Source organism: Cavia porcellus, unplaced genomic scaffold (assembly GCF_034190915.1).
Source record: "Cavia porcellus strain 051 isolate PalLab524CR breed Dunkin Hartley unplaced genomic scaffold, mCavPor4.1 scaffold_45, whole genome shotgun sequence".
NCBI classification, from domain to species: domain Eukaryota; kingdom Metazoa; phylum Chordata; class Mammalia; order Rodentia; family Caviidae; genus Cavia; species Cavia porcellus.
The window spans coordinates 71,544-93,588 of NW_026947528.1; the positions used below are offsets into that span (position 1 = coordinate 71,544).

Genomic DNA, 22,045 nt, shown 5'->3' on the forward strand with positions numbered 1-22,045 from the left:
TCATACAGTGCAGTGGTTACTATATACCTATGTATCATGTGTAAGAGTACATTTCTATGTTTGGATGCATCTGTGTAAGTCATTAACTACAGGATTACTGCCTTTGAGGAATTTAAAGTTAAATTGCAAAAACTTGTAAAAAATTAGGATATAGTGACAAAATAGTTTATTGAAGACAGTACAGGAGACAATTTGAGTGACCCCTGCGGTACTCAGGACAAAACCGAGTGCAGGGCAGTGACAGCTGAATGACAGAGGGGAGCAGGGGGCAGCTGCTCCTGAAGACACACTGAAGCTCTCCCAACCCGGCTCAGCCGCAAATTGCACTGTCTCAGCCTAAGTCCCTGTGAGTAGTTATGTGATGTGGTCTCCATGGTTCTTTAAATAGTGTCTAAGATACAATGAAAAATTAGAGAACATTTTAAGGAACCTATTCGCTCTACACTCAGGAAGAATGTCTTTCTTTTTTATGAGACAATACAGTGAAATTGGTACAAAACTCCACAGCAGGATACTGGGATAACAGTAATAGGTACCATAGCACCTTCACAATAGTTGTCCATTCAATCAGATATAGTAAAATCAAACCAAAATCAAGAACACTATAAAACCAACCAAAACATAATACTGAATAGAATGAAGCAATCCGAACAAAGCAAAACAGTGAAAACAATATTTACCATCAAAGAGATGGCAGAAGGAAATCTCTCATTTTGCTATATTGCATAGGGTCATCCTCCCATGAGATGCTCAACCTCTGGCTCTCAGCTGCTAAAGGTGGGGAGGAGAGCTGGACATATGATTCTCAGTCCATGCACTGGTAGGCTCACGGAAGAGGCTGACTGGTTCTCTTCCTGGCTCGCCTGCCACTTACTCCAGGCATGACTGCCTACCAGGAAGGGGAGGGTTGCTTTCTTGCTCAGAGCCCTAAGTTCCAACATGGCTGGATCTCAGGAGATGCTGACTGCCATGAAGAAGAATTTCCCTGAAGCAAAACTGTAGCTTTTGTACAGGTACAATGAGATAGCAAGAACTTTAAAATGATAATTTAATAACTTTAATGGATTCAGACAAGTGGAGATAAATAAAATTCAAGAATAGAGAGTAAATTTGTATAAAGCTATATAAATGTCAAACATTTTCAAACTGAAATCTACTGTATTGTAAATAAAATTTATCTCAGACACATTAGCACGCACTGGACACAGTAGAAGGAAAGACTGGTGAATTTGGAAATGGAACAAAAGAAATCATCTGATCAAAAACAGAAGAGACATTTATAACCAATGATGAGATCATCTGAGCCCTGTAAGAAACCTGTGATGAGAGACTCAGACAGACATAAGTTACAGCAGAAGAAATGTTGCAAGGGTAAGAGAGTTAGGAATATTCTGAAAATTATCAAGCAGCTTATCCACAAGATTCAAGCATTTTAATAATCTTTAATCACTGCAAGTAAAATAAAAGGGAGTCTTGTGGCACCATAATCAAAGTATAAAAGATAAAATCTTTAAGGCTACCAACAAAAAATACCTAATCTAATAAAAGAAATAAAATTAGAATGATGGGTTACAGCTCATGAAATATAAGCAAGTCACAGGGACAGTGGAATAATAACTTTCCAAAGTGAAAGAAACAAAATGAACTTTCAGTTTTTTCACCACAAAACCAGAGCAGTTTTTCCTGCAGACCTGGTCCACAAGAAATGCTAAGAGGATTTGCAGGCTGGAAGAGAAATCATAAAACATCACTTGTGGTCAGTATGCAAAAATGCAAACCTGAAGATAATTAAAAATTATATTTGCATTGGGTAGAAACCACTGACGAATGTAAAAATTACACCAAAATTTTTGGGATTATTTCTCATGTAGTAATGAAATATGCAAAGGCAGGAGCACAAGAAGAGTTTGGTTACAATCATGCACCAGGCAGGCAGGGATCCTGCCGTCACTGAACTGTACACCAAGGCACCACAGGTGTTCTCAGTTGTCCCCAATGGCTAGAGAAGCCTTGGAATTTCCTTCCTACCCATCTCCCCATGCAGCTTCCCAGCCTGGATGCCAGGAGGGAGCTGGGACACAGACATCTTCAAGACTGGGCTCCAGTCTCATCACACATCCTGTCAGTTGGAGAACAGTCAGGGAGAAGGTGGAGGGGAACCTCATCCAGCGCATTGCTGGGCTGACAGGTGGGCAGAAAGGCCAAGCAACACTGCACTTTTTAATGTCCCTTTGAAACATTGCCTCATCACCTAGTAGGAGACTGCACCTAAGGACCCCTCTTCCTAACTGAAGAGAAGAAAGGGCTGCTGCCTTGCTGCCCAAGTGAAGGGGAGGTCGGGTCCAACTACGAAGGTGCAGCCACCTTAAAATGAAGGCTGGATTTGACCCAGAGGAAGATTACAAGTGAGGTCATCAGCGAAGCTGAAATCTCAGGTTTCCCAATACATGGACCAAAATCTGAGATGGTGGAATGTCAGTGAATGTGAAGAGTGCCCTGCAATTCTCTTAAATCAATAAAGAAAATTTGTGGAATTTCTTAAAAATACTCAGAACAGAGAACACCAAGTTCAAAGTCAAAGATACTTATTCCAGAAAAAACAAAAACAAAAACAAAAACAAAAAACAAAACTAATGAATGTAAAAGAATCTTACTGGAGCTCAAATAAAACCACGTGCAAAGAACTAAAATTATTTTAGAGTCAATGATAGAGCTGAAACTCCTGTTTAAAAACAATGTTGACAATTTAGATTTCAAAAAGGACAGAATATATCCAAGGCATTGCAAAGTAAAATGTAAAAGTTATCTTTTTTCCTTTAGAGACAAGTTGCTTCCTCAGGCTAGGGCATGCATAGCTTCCTCCCATATCCTGAGTTCAGATAAACAAATAAAATATGCAGATACTAGCATCAGAAAGCCAGGGGCCCAGTTTCCTTTGCACAAAAGCAAGAGGACAAAGAACAGAGGAGGGCTAACCCTGCGGAATCTGGTGTGGAGACCTGCATTACCCTCCTGCATTTCCCTCCTCTCTGCTCCTCACTGTGAAAGAGGCTGGCCAGCTCCACGCTGAGAAGATGATGCCACAGAGGCAGCTTTGGGCAAATCTTTCCCTTTTTCTCCAAACTCATGGCCTCCTCTAATTTCATCAACCTTAAGCAGAGAAACCTAAGCCTATGGACCTAAGAGTGTAGTAAGTTTGGGGAGCATGAAGGGACACAGGTCCCGCCTTTTGAGAGGCATGCATGCTGGGAACAGGGATGTAGTGCTGGCAGCTATTGCTGGGCTACTTTCCTAATTAATTAATTAATTAGTTATTGGTACTGGGAATGAAGTCGGGCCTTGGGCTTTCCAGGCAGACTGTGTGGTGCTGAGCTACATCTCTGGCCCAGGGTTACTTTCTTTTTTCCGGACAGTGGACCAAACTCACAGCCTCATGCTTGCCAGGCAGGTGCTCATGTCCCTGAGCTGTATCCCTGGACACCATGGGTCACTGTTTTTGTTTTGTTATTTTGTTAGCAAGGCCTGAACTCAAGACCGTTTTTAACTAGGAATGACTTTTTTAACTAGGAATTTTCCTCCTTTCCTATTCATGGCATAGGCAGCCTAAAAAGATTCCCCCTTTTGCTGTGAAAAGGAAAAAGGCTGCTGGGGAGCTGGGGAGGGGGAGATCTGTGCCTGTTTTCCTGCTGGGAAGTTCTCCCCAGAATCCACTGGCCCCACGGCTTGGATTTACTCCAAGGTCATTCCTGCAGCAAGGTAAGGACCTTCACTGTTGGGGGGATTGTGGGATGTAATACATTTTGAGACATCAGGTGGTCATCAGGGCCATTTGTGTGAGGAGGGTGCCATTCTTGGTGGTCCCTTGGAACTGTTGCTGTCATTTGGGGACACTAATTGGCTTGAGAAGAGATTCAGAGGTTAAAATTATTTGTCCAGCAGTTATTTTGGATTGCAGTACTCATTTGTGTGGCTTTGCTCTGGTATGCTTTTATTTGCTTTTGTTTCTTTTCTCTTTCTCTTCCGGTAACCACCTTTAGCCTAGAATGGGCAGCAGGCTTTGGTGCCCATTAGAATTCTGTAAGCCACTTGGGCTCAGTTCTTTTAGGGCTTCCTTGTGAGTGTGTGAATCAGCAGTAAAATATGTCCATGAAGCAGATTGTGTATAAGGACTGTGAGTGGAGCCCGGCAGGACTGGAGGGGGTGCAGCCCTGAAGCTACAGGATGTGGCCCCTTTCCTGCTCTGTCCCAAAGCTGTGGGCTCAGGGAGGACATGCACTTTCCATAAATGTGGTTAGGAATCCCCAAGGAAAGCCCCTGTTCTCACTGAGAATAAAACACACAACACTCCCAAAAGTAAAGGTGACTATCAGCCCTCCCCTCACATGTCATTTTCATCAGAGATCAGTCCCAATATTGATTGGGGAGCTACAGTGAAGCAATATAGAGCTCAATGTTCTTTTATCACTTGGAGGTGAACAAACTTAGATGGAAAGATTTCAGGAACACAGAGCACTGAAGGTGCCTGTCAGGAGCTCTGTCACAAAGTGCTCAGAACTAAAAGTGCCATGTTGCATCTCTCTAAATATTTGTAGTTACCCATGACGTGAAGAAGGTCATTTGGTTGTGATACATTGTAGCATGTTAGCAGAAGGCACCCTCTGATTTCATGGAACTGCCCTCAAAACGGTTCTCTGAGCCTGGGGGTTTAGTGCAACAGTATAGCTGCCTGCTTGGCAAAAAAGAAGTTGTGAGTACAAAAAAAAGATTCTCGGAAATCACTTTGTCCAACATGATATCCACACCAGCTTTCTTTGCATTTGTCTGTGTTAGGATGGTGGCAAGCAAGAGCAGTGGGGCTCCTGAACCCCGAGGCTCTTTGACTAATGTCAGGCAGTTTCCTGGGACTTCACTCCACCTGGTTTCTGTAACAGTCCTTGACTCAATGTAAAGCAACTGTGCTTGAAAACATTTGTAAAACATGTTCCCTAAAACTTGGTTTTTGTATGCTGCTTCCTCCTTTCCTTAACCACCACAGCAAACACCTGTGAGTACGCAAGTTTTCCTTTTGCATTTTTCCTGGTGGGCAGCATTGTTCCTAATCAGGCATCTTTTCCCATATTACAGCGAGTTAGCAACAGAGCTGATGTGAGACATAAATTTCTGACCAGGTGTATCTAATTTAGTGCAAAAAATAATGTATTAAAACCTAGGGCAGGGGCTGGGGATGTAGCTCAGCGGCATAAGCGCCTGCCTTGCAAGCAGGCAGTGGTGAGTTCGATCCCTGGTACCGATAGAAAGGAAAAAGACCAAAAAACAAAACAAAACAAAAAACCCCCAAAACACCTAGGGCAAGAACTTTGAAATTGACTAAGAACTATCTTAGTTATGGCGTTATCTTAACATGGTATGAAAGTCACCGGTTTTGTTGAATTGTTACTTTGCATGTTTGTATGGTCATACATTGTCAAGAGCCATGTTTCTCTGGGCTAATAAGAAACACTCTGCTCAAAAATTTATACTCTTAGATTGTAAAATAAACATTGTTTTCACCTTATATTCAAGATTGGTTAGATTCTGCTGAGTATCTAAAATATTACAGTGGTGTCAGTAAATTATAATCTTAGTAAATTGTGTGCTTTATTCTAAGTGGGAATTCACAGTAGTTTAAAAATCATCTTAATTACATTTCTAGAAGAACTAAAGCTTGCTTCACAATAATATTGGCTTTCTTTCATTAACCTGGTCCTGTGTTTCTTAGTTCAAGTCTATGGCATAGAATAAATTTGCATTATGGTTTTCCACTGGTTTTATGTCTGTTTATGGCATAAAACAGAGATTAAAATCTGTAATGGCCATTGCAACCATTGCTTGTCAAGATTCTAACAACTTAAGATGTTAACTACTAAATAGAAAAGATTATACATGACAGCAGACTATAAGAATCACTCTTTCTAAATCTGATATTGTTCAAATTTAACACAACTAGAGCTGTGACTATGTGTCACAGCCACTGCAATGCAGCATGTACTCTAATTAATCATACGTATGAAAGTTTCCTGGCCACCATGCTGCATAGCTATCTATGATTGACAGTGTCTTAAAAATACATTCAGAGATAAGGGGGACAATTAGCAAGAATCAAAGAGTTACCTGTATGCCAGACCTACCAAAGTAAGGAGAGCTGCTGAGGTTTTGAAGGGTAACCCTGATGCAGGACTGATTAAAAGCCCCAGGCTCTGCTAACTTGTAAGTTAGTGTGGTTAAAAATCTCCGGAGCTTGGCTTTCATTGATAATTCACATCATGAAGTTTAGTTAATTGGGGGCGGTTCAAGCGCTGACTTCCCTTGTCTTGTGCTCCAGGTGGCTTTAAAGGACTCAAAGCAGAGGCCCCGCTCTGGACAGCAGGCAGGTGGTGTGACACCTGAGGCCTCAGGACACAGGCTGAAATCAGAAAGGGAACTGTAAGTGGCACCGGAAATTAAAATTTTAAATGTTTCACTTTGTTTCCTTTAGTGAGAAGTGGCTTCCTGAGGCTTAGGGCATAAACAGCTCCCCAACATCTCCTCAGTTCAGATGATTAAAAAATATGCAGATACTGACATCAAAGTGGCTGGAGCTCAGTTTCCTTTCTAGAAAAACTGGACAATGAGCTGAAGATGGCTGACAGCGATCCACTGCGTGAGGAGATTTGAATGTCTCTGCCTGCTCCTCTACTCTCTATTCCTTACTGTAAAACCCTTGCCCACCTCTACACAGTGCATCATGATTTCATGCAAACAGTTTCCTCAGCCTCAGAGCTAGCTTTGAATGAAGGCTTTTTCCTTTTTATCTATATACATGGCCCACTTTAATTTGAGGCTAGTTAAATTTAATTTAATTTGGGGCTGCTGACAAGTAGGCCATGGGTCAGTAGGTACTGGGATGACGAAGGACTCAGCCACCCACTACCTGCTGAGCAGCTTGGGGTATAAATGGTGAAGAATCTGTCCATCATCACTGTTTCAAAGGCAAACAGACTGAAATTTCACAGGTATCTTGAAGAGAGAATCACCTTGACCATGAATGTTTAAAAGAAAAATGAAAATCAAAATGGATTGGAATAATAGCTAAATTTGAAGAGTTTATTAAAAATTTTATAGAATTCTTCATCCAGTTTCCAGATTTCCCTGTTTATGTTAAGATACCATAAAATTGACATACTATGCAAATAGCAGAATTATTTCATTTATTGCAGTAGGATCAATTGCTTTGAAGTGATGCACATGATGAAAATCATCTGTGATCCCAGTATCTGGAAGGCTGAAGCAGGAGGATCCTAAGTATGAACCCTGCCTCAGTGATTCAGCAAGGTCAAAAAAACCCTCTGCCTCCTGGGGATTTAGCTCAGTGACACAAACACTTGCCTGGCAAGTGTGAGGTCATGAGTCATGGGTACATTTCCTATTACAAAAAAAAAAAAAGAAAAAAAAAAGAAAAAAACCCTCAAAATTTCCCTCTGTCTCCTCTCTCTGTCACTAGCATTGGAACGAAGGGCCTTTACATTCAGCTACATCTTCAGTTGTTTTCTACTTTTGTTTCTAATTTTGAGATTTCATCTTCCTAAATTTCCCAGGCGGGGATCATACGTCCAATCCTCCTGCTGCAGATTTCCAGATCCTGGGATTGTAGGTGTTTTCCATCACATGCATTTTTTCAAAGAAGTTCACTTGACTTCAGTCAGTGAAATAATTCTGCTGCTTAAATAAGAAACCTAAGCACACCTGTAGGACACAGAATAGAAGTTCATTTAGCCTAATAGGTCTATGGTACAAAGTAAATTTTACTTTTCCATTGTTACAGCTTAGACAGAGATTTCACTGCCTGTAGTAAGTGTCATTTCACTTATTCTGGAGCTGTATTTTTTTTTTTTTTTGGAGCTGTATTTTTATTTTTTTTTATTTTTATTTTTTTATTTTTTGTCTTTTTTGTTTTTATCGGTACCAGGGATCGAACTCATGACTGCCTGCTTGCAAAGCAGGCGCTTATGCCACTGAGCTAAATCCCCAGCCCCTTGGAGCTGTATTTTTAAAGTTTGCTTTGTTCCTCATGGATATGTCTTAGATACAAAAAGTTACAATTGATATTTTACAAAGTCATCAAAAATAAGTTTAATTATATCCTTCAAATAATTAATAACCACTTACTGATATTATTAGAGATCATATTTTATAGACAAATAGTAGAAATGATTCATTTTTGTGTACTTCCTGATAAAGAATTATAATGACAATAGATAAAATAATGAAAAATACCATATTGACATGGTGCCAATAAAGCAGGATTAGTGGTAAATGTTCTAGAAAGTAGGTCTCCTGAATGTCATTCATGCCATTATAAAGCAAGTTACTTTCTGTTTAATGTTTCTATGGAGATTCGGTATGAAGAATACATTAAAAGCCAGCATTCTTGGTGTGGTGAATCTGGAGATGATTGTAAAATGATTTTAGCATTTGAATTTCTACTGCTTGTAATACTTCATCGACTGAATGCTCAGAAGCCTGGAAAATCTTTTCCAGGACAATCAGCTTCAGTTTAGCTTTATCGTATGGCAATTTTGTTAAATTTATTTTCTTTAAGTCAAGAAAATTAAAAAACAATTGCTTTGCTACAACACTTAAATTTTTAAAAACATTTATAGTTTTAGTATTGCTTTTAGCTATTTTAAATTATTGTGCTATGGTAGGACAAGTGGACATCCTAAATTCAGCCCAGCATGCACCAAGGAGCACGGTACTTCCTTTTGCCTAAGCTCTCCCTTGGCTCTCGCAACCACTGCTGCAGGGCACGGGGCTAATAGTAGTTCAGCCCCTGTGCACCATGAGAAAGGATCGCCAATTGTATGCTCAGCAGCTCCATTTGTTTAATATGTAAGAGGTTGCGCTCAGGGCTCAGCTATGCAAATGAATGTGTAGCACACACCAAGTGACAGAAAAGCAGCAACAGAACAATAGTGTGCTGATAATTTAGGGTTTTAGTATTTATAGGCTGGACACCTGCTTAGGGCCTCCCCGAATCTTGAGATGTGCTTGCCAGCTGGTGTTTCAGGCCTCCAGTGAGGGGGGAGTAGGGTAATGCTGACCAGAAGGTCAGGCTAGCAGGTCTAACACTGAATGTGCGCTCACCTCAGGCATCTGCATCTCCTAAGCTTCCTTATTCTACATTTTATCTCTCTTAGGATAATGGAGTCGGGAATAGCCACAGGGGATAGTGTAGAATGCCAGGGTGAGGGGGTGACCCATCCCCTCCTTTTCTAACTGAGCTACAATGGCCTGACCCAGTGGTTAAAGAGTCCTTGTGTTCATGCTTTCTTTCACGTTGCATATGTGGTTGTTCATCTCTGAATCTGTGCTGAGATTGCTCCTCACAATCAGTCCTAAATGTCTGAAAACATCACAGCATCATATGATTCCCATCTGGTAATGCCTCCATGGAGGACACTTTTGTAACATAGCTCTTCCTAGAACATGACTTAAGGGATAAAGAGTGACACACTCGTGAATATTCATTGCAAACAGCGGTAGCACCTTCCTATTGCTCCTGAAGAAGCCTGGAGAAGCCTAGGCAAAGTCCCCTCAGGCTTTGTAACCCAGGCAGGAGCACTTTCTTCCCCCACCCATTTCTTAGCAATCTCAGAGCCAGGGTACTACTCAGATCCACCCAGTGTTTTTGAAGGGGACTGCTGTGGCCCCTGGGTGCTGTGCTGGGTTCTTGGGGTAAAACGTGCATGAGCACCACATGGCACATGTAAGACAAGTCCCATTCCTGGCTGCCAGACACGAGGGCAGTAGGATAAGCTCAGACCTCACTGTGTACTGGCTCCAGGCTGCCCTGCCTAAGACCTCCAATTTCATCACAGGAAAATTGATGGAAGTCAATTTAATGCAGTAACTTTGAAAACCCAACAGGAATGTACAAGCTGTCTTGTAATTGCCTGCTTTCTCAGATAAATGAGACTTCCCTACTGGCTTCCAACTAATGAAATACCTTAAAAATAATATTCAAGATTGCCATGAAAAAACTGTGGTCTCTGAGGCAGGGACAACGACTGAGACCCACATTATAGACTGAGTTCTGCCTATAACTCACTGGCAACATTAGTAATAGAATCTCCAGGGCAGAGTCATGTGTAGCCAGAGAGGCTATGCCCTGGCAAGTGGAGGGAAGGTCCCAGTGAGCTCAGAGTGGTAGGGATGTGGGAGGTGAGTGTAAGTCTCAAGGTGAAAAATCATGAATGAGCTGATGCTGTCAAGGAAACTTCACCTGATATCATAGCTAGAGAAGTCAATCAACGTCCAGAGACAGTCAAGGTGCTACTTGAACATCAATCAACATGTACTGGACTTAGGGCAGCTTTCTGTGGCCTGACACAAACAGCATTTTCTGGCACACCTTGCACAGGACAAAGGCACATGTAGCTGGTTGCTTCCCAGTGGTGGTAGCCACACTTTTGTCAGCAAATGCCTCTTACACAGTTTGGTGGAGTGACAACTGGAGGTGAACTGGTGACATCCAGAAAAATTGCATCAGTGTGGTGCTGTGTGTGCAGGGGCCCTCCTGAGCACCGCCCACAACATACCCAGAAGAATAGAAGAGGAAGAGCTGGTTCTGTGACTTCTACTGGAGGAGCTGTCCTGCTGGCTTTCTGCTCTGAACCTGGTTCTTATCATCTGAGGAGCTCAGGGCCTTATTATTGGAAATGGTTATGCTCATTTGGGGGAGATGCTTAATCTGCAGGGGAACCTGGCATGCTGTTGAATCTCCTGGAGAAGCTTACTGTACCGGCTTTCCTGATGTGAACTCTCTTCTCTCTCTCTCTTTTCTCCAAATACATTTTATTTCAAGAAGAAAAAGAAAAAAGAAGAACAAGGAAAAAAATTACGACAAAATTACAAAACACATTAATCAGGGGCAACAATGGTACCTATATTATGCATTTTAATCTCCTAATCATTCACCCAAAACACAAGACATTTGCACTCAATAGTCCAAACAATACAGGAACAAATCTTCCTCTTCAGTGAACTCACAGAAACGAATAGGATAAATTCTTAACTATTATTATAAACATAGACATAGACATAGACTTATGTTTTTTCTTTCAGCTTCTCACATTAATGAGAAAATATGATGTTTTTATCCATTCCTCAGTCGATGGACATTTATGTCATTTTCAAGATCTGGCTCCCTACAAAATCTGCTTCTAGAATCTTGGGTCACATATATCACTGGGGTTTGGTGTTTTTTATTTCTTTTGGTGAGATATCCAAAAGGTGAATGGCTGGGTCAAATGGGACCTGTAGTCCTACTTTTTCCAAGGTTTCTCCACACTGATTTCCCCCGAGGTTGCACAGTCTGCGTTCGCACGACAGTGGAGAAGGGCTCCTTTTTCCCGCAGCACCTCCAGCATTAGTTATTATTTGATTTCTAGATGGTAGGCATTCTTTCTGGGGAAAGGTGTAATTTCAGTGTTGTTTTAATTTGCATCTCTCAAAAAATCAGTGACACAGCATTTTTCAAATATTTATTTGCTGTTTATATCTCTTTGTCTGAGTATGTGTATTCATCTCAGATGCTCAGTCTTAGTTTTGGTCTTTAAATCTGGGAAGATTCATTTTTTTTGAGTGTTTATACATTGTCAATAATAACCCTCAATAATAATCTGAAATAGTGCTGGCAAACATTTTCTCACACACAGTAGGTTGCTCTGTGGGTGGTTTCTCTTATGTGCATGTTTTTCAATAGGGTAAGATCTGGGTTGTTGATTCTTTGTGAAAGCTCCTGGCAGTCAGTGTTTTGTTTAGAAAGTGTTTGCCTGTACCAATGTCTTCAAGCATTTTACTTATTTTATCTTCTAGCAGATTTAATGTTTCTGTTTTAATATTAAAATCTTTGATACATTCTGATTTTAGCTTAGGGTATGCTGAAAGATTCTGGTCCAGTTTTAACCCTTGGCCTATATAAGCCTGTTTTTCCACGACTATTGATTAAAGAGGCTTTTTTTCTAGGGAATGCATTTCATACCTTTGTCAAAGATAAGGTCGCTTAGTGTGTCAGGAGCTGTTTTTGCATCTTCTAATATGTTCCATTGTTTCTTGCATCTGTTTTTGCTAGTGTTATGCTGTTTTTATCACAGTAATTTTGTAGTGTAATTTCAAGTCAGGGATTGTAATGCCCCCTGTCTTGTATTTGGTGTCCAGGATTGTCTTTGCTATTCTAGGTTTCCTCTGGTTGCAGATGAATTTGAAGATTGTGTTCTCTAATTTTCTTTTTTTTTTTTTTGCAGTTTTAGGGATCGAACTCATGACCTCACGCTTGCTAGGCAGGTGCTTAACTCCACTGAGCTAAATCCTCAGCCCTTGTATTCTCTAATTTTGTGACACATGCGATTGGAATTTTGAATGGAATTGGAGTGAGTCTGTAAAACACTTTTGGAAGTTTGGCCATTTTCACTATATTGGCTCTTTCTATCAGAGAGCATGGGCTGTCTCTCTATTTTCCAACATCCTCCTCAATCTCCTTTTTCAGAGTACTGTAGTTTTCAATGTAGAGGCATTTTACTACTTTTGGTAGACTGATCCCTAGGTGTTTCATTTCTTTGGATACTACTGTGTGAAAGGTGCTGTTCCACTAATTTCTCTCAGTGAGTGTGTTATCCGAGCACAACAAGGCTATTAAGTTTTCAGTGTTGACTTTCTGTCTAGCTGTGCTATTAGATATGGTTATTAAATCTAGAAGCCTTTTGTAGAGTCTTTGAAATATTCTATGCCGAATATCATATCATCTGTGAATGACGATAATTTAACTATTTCCTTTTCTATCTTTATTTCTTTTATTTTATTTATTGTCTAATTGTTCTAAAATTTCCAGAACTAGATTGAATAAGATTGGAGACAGTAGACATCCTAGTCTTGTTCCTAATTTTAGAGTGAAAAATTTCAAGTTTTATCCATTTAGTATGATGTTGACTACATTTGTCATAGATGTCTTTTATCAGATTGAAATAATTTTCTGTAGTGCTTTTATCATGAACGGAGCTGGACTTTGAAAAATCTTTTTCTGTATCTATTGAAATGATCATATAATTTTTGTTCTTGGCTTTGTTTATATGCTGTATTATGTTTATGCATTTATTGTATAAATGCTTATGCATTATGCATAAATGCAGTATCTTATGAAGGATTTTTGCTTCAAAGTTAATTAATAAGACTGGTGTGCAATTCTATTTTTTTTGTCTTTTTCCTTTTTATCGGTACCAGGGATCGAATTCATGACCGCCTGCTTGCAAGGCAGGCACTTATGCCACTGAGCTAAATCCCCAGCCCCTGCAATTCCACTTCTTAGTTGGATCCCTCTTTGGTTTTGGTATCGGGGTAATTTACTTCCAAGAACGAATTTGGAAGTATTGCTTCTCATTCAGCTTCATTACAACATTGAGAAGTAGTGGTGTTAGGTGTTCTCCAGATTTCTTATAGAATTCAGCAGTGAATCCTTGAAGGCCTGGGCTTTTCTTTGCTGATAGGTTTTCAATTTCATCTTTCATTTCATTTATTGATATTTAATTATTTAAGATTTTTATATCTTCTTAATTCAGCTTTGGTAATTCACATGTATCCAGGAGTCTGTATTTCTTCTGTATTTTCCATCTTCTTAGAATACAGGTTTTCAAAGTAGGTATAGAAGAGTTCTTGAATATCTGGAGGGTCTGCTGTGATGTCACCCTTTTAACTCATAGTTACGTGAATTTAAGTCTTTTGTTTCCTTTTTTTTCTTAAGGTTTTCTAAGGGTTTGGCAATTTCACTTTCTTTGTATTTTTTTTTTAGTTGCCAGGGTGATGATTTCTGTTCTGATGTTTATAATTTCTTTCCTTGTATGACCATTTGGATTAGCCTGCTCTTGTTTTTCTAGCAATTTTGAGGTTCAACATTAAGTTTTTCTATGTGCTTACTCTGTTTTCCTGATATAGATATTCTCTGCCATAAATTTCCATCTTAAGACTGCTTTCTTGATTTCCCACAAGATGCTATTATTGAATTGCAAAACTCTCGAATTTCATCTTTAATTTCACCTGTGACCCATTAATTGTTCATTAGGGTGCTATTTAATTTCCATGTGTTTATGAAATTCTGTGGTTTCCTGTGGCATGGATTTCTAGTTTCATTGCACTTTGTTCTGAGAGTATGCACAGCATAACTTCAATTTCTTTGCATTGACTTAAGGATATTCTATGAGCCAGTATTCAGTCTGTTTTGGAGAATGTCCCTTGTGTAGCTTTAGAAGAGCGTGTATTGTGATGTTATGGGGTGGAACACTATAGACATCTACTAATTCCATTGTTTTTAAAAGTTTGATTTAGTTGTGATATTTCATAATTGATTTTTTTGTGTAGTTGATCTGCCTTTGTGTCATGATGGAGCATTGAGGTTTCCCAATAGAATTGTATTAGGGCATAATTTTTTTTTGTCTTTTTCGTTTTTTATCGGTACCAGGGATCAAACTCACGACTGCCTGATTGCAAGGCAGGCGCTTATGCCGCTGAGCTAAATCCCCAGCCCCTTAGGGCATAATTTTTCATGTCTGTCAGTAATTGTTTATATTGGGTGGGTGCACCATTATATATTGCATATACATTTATGGTTGTTACATCTTCCTCTTAGATTGTTCCGTTGACAAGGATATAGTGACTATCTTTATCTCTGTTAATTAGTCTTGGCTTGATATTCATTTTATCTTCAAATAGAATAGCTACCACAATTTTTTTCTGGGTTACTGTCACATGAAGTATTGTTTTCCACCCTTTGATTTTCAGTCTATGAATTTCTTTGGATTAAGTATGTTTATTTTATACAGCATATTATGGGATCTTGCTTCTTGATCTCTTTTGCCAGTCTGTGCCTTTGGATTGCTGTATGAGACCACTGACATTGATGGTTATAACTGAGATGTACTGACTTACCCTTGTCATGTTGTTTTACTGCTGTTGGCTCCCAGTTTGTCCCCTTCCTCTAATGGTTTGCCCAAAGGGCTTAAAATTTAGAATGGATTAAGGACAAAATAGAGAATAGGAAGAAGAGAAAGAGAATAAAAATAAGGTGTGAGGACAAAAGGAGATCGTGCCAACTTGGGGAGCTGGTGCTGAAGACTAAGGAAAAGAGAGATGCAAGCCATGGAACGAAGAGCAGAACAGAATCCCACCCACAGCGAGGTCAGGAGCCGCGTCAGAAAAAAAAAAGAAAAGCAAACAGTCCACTTCCTGGATTTCCTGTTTCACTAGGAAGACAACCTCTGGAGACAGAGTCCCAAATCATGCACTGAGTTTGGTCTGCAACACAAAATAAAAAGCTAACAATCACTTTCAGTGAAGATTTCACATAGCAGATAGCAGGGAAAAATATTCCAATATCTATCAATATGGCAAATTTACATATGCATCATTTTCTCAGTCTACTATTACAGAGAACTGTTAATCTGTAATACTTTAGAATGTGTTTAATAATCTTTCTCACAAGGGATCAATCCCACTCTGTATCCCTGGACACCTCTATTTTTATAAGGTTGAGCCAAAGTCAATTTTGAAGGTCCCCAATATTTGTGGAGAGTTTTTTAGACTCATACACTAGAGCCTTTTTTCCTGGTACGCTCCTAAGCAAAGTTACCTTGTCTAAGTGTTTAACACCCTCATCAGCAACCTGGCTCAAGGCTAATGTTATATACACAAGGTCCTCACGTAGCACCTGTAAACCAAGCACTACGATGACAGTCACGTCCCTTGTGCTGCTCCCATTTACTTCTTGTAATATCCTATGGATTCATTTCCTTGGGTCATTAAACTTTTCGAAGCAGTCAGCTGTGTTCTCTTCACATTTTCTCATCCCATTGCATTAGCTATTTGTTTATGACAACATCAAGATCAGCCTTCTCCAGCAGTATTTTCCATGCTAGAAGTGCTCTGTGGCCAGCCTGTGAAAGTTACCCACTGGCAAATTAGGTTTCACAGATCTGCGTGGAGGTGCGCAGCTACAGGATCAGAGGGTGCATGGTCTAGGCCAGCAGCTTAATAAGAAACCCCGGCATCCCCAAAGAGGATGTGCTCAGGAGTCCAGCTTCCTTAGTCTTCCCAAACACAGTGATTTTTCTTAAGTAATAGCATGCTACTTAACCCGACATAGGGGAGAATGCAGAAAAGGAAGCTTTCGAAGCATAACAGATTACTCCCTGTTTAGAAAAAAGAAAAGCAGCACTGTCAGAGATTTAAAATTCAAGTAAAATTCACAAATTTCCAGCTTTTCTGAAAACAAAGATTTTTTTTTCAACAGGTACATAACATGAAGTCTCAACCAAATACATACATGTGCAAAGAGGAAGGTAATATGACAAAATGTTTACTCTAGACAACAGTTATGGGTAGTTTTTGGTGGTTTATTTGTGATTTCCCAAGTTTTCTATAATAAATGTGCTTGAGAAAAATTTAACAAAAATGTGAATCCCCACCAGGCAAACCTCAGTTGAGACCAGGGCTTCAGCTTCCTGAGAGAGCTTAAGGCAGAGGGACCCAGCTGAGCTGTATCTGGCTCCTGGCACACAGAATCTGGGAGAAAGTAAATGTTAAATTTTGTCTTGAGCCAGGGTCTCACTATGAAGCCTAAGTTAGTCTTCAACTCACAGTGATCTTCCTGCATCAGCCTCCTGCATGCTGAGATTACAGGTGTGTGCCACCATGTAAAGGAGTTCCTTCAGGCTAGTAAGATTAGGGTAATGTTGCCTCACAGCACAGGCTTGTGGGTCTCAGGCTCTGGTTCCCCACTGCTCTCTGTCCTCCTCTGCTCCCAGTAACCTGAGCATTACAGGGCGCCTTGCTAACCTCCCCTCTGAACAATTTCCTGTGCTGCTGAGTCTCTGCACATGGATGCTCACCCCTAGCCTGCTGCTTCCAGATACCACCCAGCAGGCTGGCTCCTCTTGTCTTTCTGGTCACAGGAAAAGTTGTGACCTTTTGGGAGCAGATCTGCTCTGAGCTCCAGCTCCGCCTCACAGCATTTTGCTTCATTTCACTTTAGAGCCTGCTCTTCTCAGTTTCACGCATTTGTTTGCATGAGTTTGCACTTTCTTCTTGGCCTGAGGAGCTTCTTGGCCTGTAGAAGGCAAGGACAGAGATGATGATGGCGGATGGCCCTCGCATAGCCTGGGAAGCATCATCTCTGCAGCTGTGGTGCTTCCCAGTCAGGCATTCCACCCGAAAGAGCTTTTGGGATCTTTCCAAATCTGGTTGTCAACTAGCACATGGGACAAGGTCTGCCACCTGGTGGTGGAATAGTGTTAAAGTTGTTCTTTACTGTTTTGTTCAATTTTATTATAACTGATGATATAGGCAATTCTTTTTAAGATAGCAAGAGGCATTAATGGTAACCATTGTTGATCACCTTGTATTTTGTTTTTACATTATTATGTCCATCCTTTTGATTTGACTGACTCTGTCCTATTATGTCACATTTGGTTTACTTTCTTCAAAAAAAAGTAATTGTGTAATTGTCATTGTACAAAAGAGAGGAAAAGAAAGTGCTCTAAAGGACATAACTGCATGTATATTTAAGTGTATAAGACAGGTAACTATATTACCGAGTTTTATTGGATCATTGAACAGAACTGTTTGCAGTCTCACTGTTTGAATGTCCACTCTATATGCTTTAATTTTGTAACTTGAACTATTATTTCTAAGATGACAATATGTAATCTATTAACTAGTTGTTTCCTACTGTTTATTTTTTATGAAATTCTGTATAACTTGTACCCTTTTTCTGTTTTTTTTCTTTTTTCTCCTTAAAAAAAAAAGCCAAACAGGAACCAAAACAAGGAAAATACATAAAGCACACATCTGCGTCGTGGGGCTTCTAAGTGGAAGTGATCTGGGGCCCTGAGGGAAAGTCTTGAGGACGCACAGGCATCAGGGCTTCAGAGAGACTGAAATACTCGGTTTCCCCCACCTCTTGGACTGCACTTTCCTGCATTTTCTCATGAGACCCTTGCAGCACAGCCACGACAATGTCTGCATCCCTGCTTCCCAGGGAGGACCCTAGGGCTGAAGCCAGGACAGTGTCACTATAGTGTCTCAATAGCAGTCCCATGTTTTTCTATATTCTGAAGTATGCCAAGTGCTTAGTTCTTCAAACCTTGAGGCTCCTTGGTTGTTTCCAAGGCTTCTAAAAACATCAATGCCTTAAATATCTCAGGGTGCAGTGCACACTCAGTGGAGAATCAAGCCCAGGGCTTGATGATTTCGGACCCCAGGGCAACTCACTTACTGTAATCCCCAGTAGAAGGAAGCCCAGAAGCTTTCTTTTGGGGCACGCCTTCACTCTGGGGCTTCCCAGCATGCTGGAGCAGTGGACAGAGGTCAGCATGTGGTGCACCTTTGAGAGCTCTCCCAGGCACACAAGAGCATGCAGCTGACCGTGCAAGGTAAAGCCACTCTGATTGTCTCTCTCCTCCATCTCCTCCTCCTCCTGCCCTACTGGAAAGCCCCAGGGTCAGCCTATTATACAATGAAGTACTACTCAGCTATAAAGAAGGATCACATTGAGATATTTATAAATAAATGGACACAAGTTGAGACCATACTCATAAGTGAAATAACTCAAACTCGCCTGTATAAATACCGCATAGTCTCCCTAGTGCAAGAAATGGTAAAAGTACATAAGAATTTATAGTGATCATGTTTTCCCATTACATTGCTCTGAAGCCTTATAATGTCTACATCCATTAGTTGGAATGGTTTCATCCTAGTTTGCTTGATTTTATTATCTGTAGCCAGTGCTGATTTAGTATCATCTTACTCTGAAGTCCTACTATGCTTTTGTTTTTCTGTTTCCTTTGGCTCAATTGTGTTATATCTTATTGGATATTATTATGTATGATAGTATAAACTTATTTGCTATGGAAAATGAGATAATATAGTAGCCATTGTTTGTTCTCTGCTATTCAGTTCTGAAAGCCCTGCAATGCTTTCATTCTCTTGAATGGTTTTATACTGTTTGTTTTGTTTGATACTATTGTATATGAAGCTATGCTCAACTATTTCAAAGAAAGATACATCGTGGTAGTTACTGTTAATTATGGGTTGTCTTCTGGTGATACACTGTTTTGCCTACATTGTTCTGTTCTGATCTGCTCTGTTACGTCCTGTTTTGTCTTAATCTCTTTAAAATAAAATAAAAAAAATTAACCCCTGGCCCTTAGTTTTAGTTTTTTGAGCAGTCTCTACACTAATTTCCATTTTGCAATTCAATTTGCATTTCCACTTTACATTTCTGTCATTAAGACAGAAGGTTCCTTTCCCCCCATAGAATTTGTTTCTCTTTTTCTCTGCAGCATTTGTTGCTCTATTTCTTGAAGGTAGCCAGTCTTTCTTGAGTAAGTTTGACTCTCAGTGCTGTCCTAACCTTTATTTCTCTACTGCCTAGTAGTGCTGAGCATTTTAAAGTGTATTTATTTGTCATCTGTACTTCCAAGAAGTCTGCTCATTTCAGGTGCTCATTTTTTAATTATTTCATTTCTGAGTGTCTACATTTTTTGAGTTTTTTCTAGGTATTTTTCTTTGTCTGAGGCAAAAAATTTTCCCATCCTGTAGGTTGATTTTCAGTCGAGGTTGTGTCCTTTGTTGTGCAGAATCTCTCTAATCTGATGCGGTCTCATTTGTTGATTCTTGATGGTAATTTTGTGTAATGAAGAGTCTGTGTGGAACCGATGCCTCTGTCATGAAGAATTTTATTTTTGTCCTGCAGATTGCTTTTGTTCTCATATTTAGATCTTTGATTCATTTTTATTGCACCTTAGTGCACGTTGAAAGAGGTTGGTCTTGTTTCAGTTTCTCCATGTAGACAGCCAGTTCTCAGAGCACCATGTATTAAGGAGGTGCCCTCCCCTCCTGCACACGTTTTTGGCCCCTTTATCAAAACTGAGACAACTTAATGGGCTTCGGGTTGTTCTGATTTTGTGCCAATACAAGTCCAGGTTTTATATTTAATAATAGATTCCACCAGAATGACTAAAAATTTATAAATTTTGACAGTAATAGTAAGGAATTAGAACTAATATGTGGAGGATATATGGATATTTCCAAATATCTTGGAAAAATATTGTCAGTTCCTTAAAATGTAGCCATATCTTTATGTAACCTTGCAATTCTGCTCCTAAGATTTTATCAAAGGAAAAAGAAAATATGACTATATAGTGTTTAAATTGTGTGAAAGCTTGCTTTATTTTTAGGCCCCAATGGAGAAAAATAGATGACTGAAGCAAATAAATAACCACAATAACACAGCAATATGATCAGTGACCGTAATAGGGTGTAATGTCATTTTTTTATAGCACAGTGCTGAGGGCATCTAGAAGAGAAGGGGGTGAAGGTGGCTAGTGAGCACAAGATGCTTCACTCAGTGATGTAAGTAAACTAAGGCTCAGCTCCCCACTAGTAGCTTCCAGAATTCCAGTGGTCAGGGTCCCACTGCAGGTCAGCCTGGTGAGTGGAGGATATTTTGTGGGGATCTGGAGCTACTCAAGTCAAAGACACCCTGATTCCTGTGATTCCTCACCTAATGAACACTGAGAGAAGCACTGAGGACAGAGCCCCACCCGAGTCACCAAGCCCCTTAGCCGATTCCCACCTAGCACTTGAGTGGGCAGGGAGGACCATGTGGTCCTGGAACACACGCTCCAGCATCAAAGAGAAGATCAAAGCACACACAGAGAGGCTGAAGACCAGAGGAACAGGAGAACAAAAGGCCATAGCAAACCCTCAAATCAGTATGAATGTCTTCAATGTGAGCACTATGGCATCCAATAAAAGCTACCTACATCATACATAATACACACAGGGGAGGCTTGTTTGCAGGATCTCCCTAATACTTGGTAAAAAAAAGGGGGTAGGAGCAGCTATCTCAAGGTTCCCTGGTAGGGGTACAGGGATAACTCCCCACAGCAACTTTAAACAGAAAGCAATCAGCTCCACGTCTGTTCTCTAAGTGGGGCACTGTGAACCGAATTGCATTACAGGCAGCATCCTTGGTTTCCCCATCTCGTCACCACACGAATAGTGTGTGTTTCATGGTTTCTGTAATGGCCTAAGTAATGACCCCTGCAAGGCACTACTGCTTAACTGAGAGACTGCGCTGGGTGTCAGCTCTCACGTGTGTAAGGTGAGGCCACAGCAGATGCTGTCTTGCCATCTTCCAAGGCTCTGCATGAGATAAATTATATATAATGTTTGAGTTGCTTTTCCACACCTAATCTAGGAAGGTTCTAGCTGACATTAAGGTGAATGCCAAGCATTCCAGTTATTTATGTCACCTTGTAATTCTAGCAAAAGAATGTTGACTTCCAGCTTTTGGGAGTGGGAGAGATGGATTCAATGTTTCATCAGACAACAGAGTTGGCTATGACTCTCAGAAACACGAGGACCCTGCGGGAAGCCTAACCGTGCTGAGGTGATGCCAGTAAGGGAGACAGAGAGATTGGGGGCAGATTCCAGAGTTAAAATGCAAGTGCAGGCCGTCTCCAGTCAGATAGCCACGGGCACCTTCTTTCTAGAGTCCATGTCAGTAGCTTGGTTTCTGGTCAGCAGCAAGAATCTGGGCAAGAATTCAGACCAAACTTCTTTGCTGTCATCCTTGGACTTTGGGACCCTGAGATGTTCTTGTCTATAATGAGGAGCAGGACCAGAATGGGAATTCTGTATACCTCAGTTCCCTACAATGTGGGAACAAACTCAAGTGGGTCATCGCTGAGAGTTCTTGTGCTTGGAAAGCTTAGCAGAGATGTTAGCACCAATTTTTTAACCTTTTCTCTGATACAATGAAGCTCCTTTGCCATGCTATAACTTTAATTTTTCTATTCAGTCAACAAAACTTCCCACTCCCCCTGCACTCTGTACTGCTATTCTGATGTGTAATAAACATGCTAAACCTATCCATTAATAAATTCCATTCAGTTTCCTTCCAAATGTACCTCTCCAC

The 22,045-nt window shown here is 40.4% G+C and overlaps 1 long non-coding RNA gene across 1 annotated transcript in view; it reads left to right on the forward strand.

Moving 5' to 3' along the window:
• The first annotated feature begins 3,057 nt into the window (after positions 1–3,057).
• LOC134474935 (uncharacterized) overlaps positions 3,058–22,045 on the forward strand; it is a 95,428-nt gene continuing 76,440 nt past the window's right edge. The window contains exons 1-2 of the long non-coding RNA XR_010045867.1: positions 3,058–3,756; positions 6,362–6,462. This is a non-coding gene — a long non-coding RNA (uncharacterized LOC134474935). The remainder of the gene's footprint in view (positions 3,757–6,361; positions 6,463–22,045) is intronic.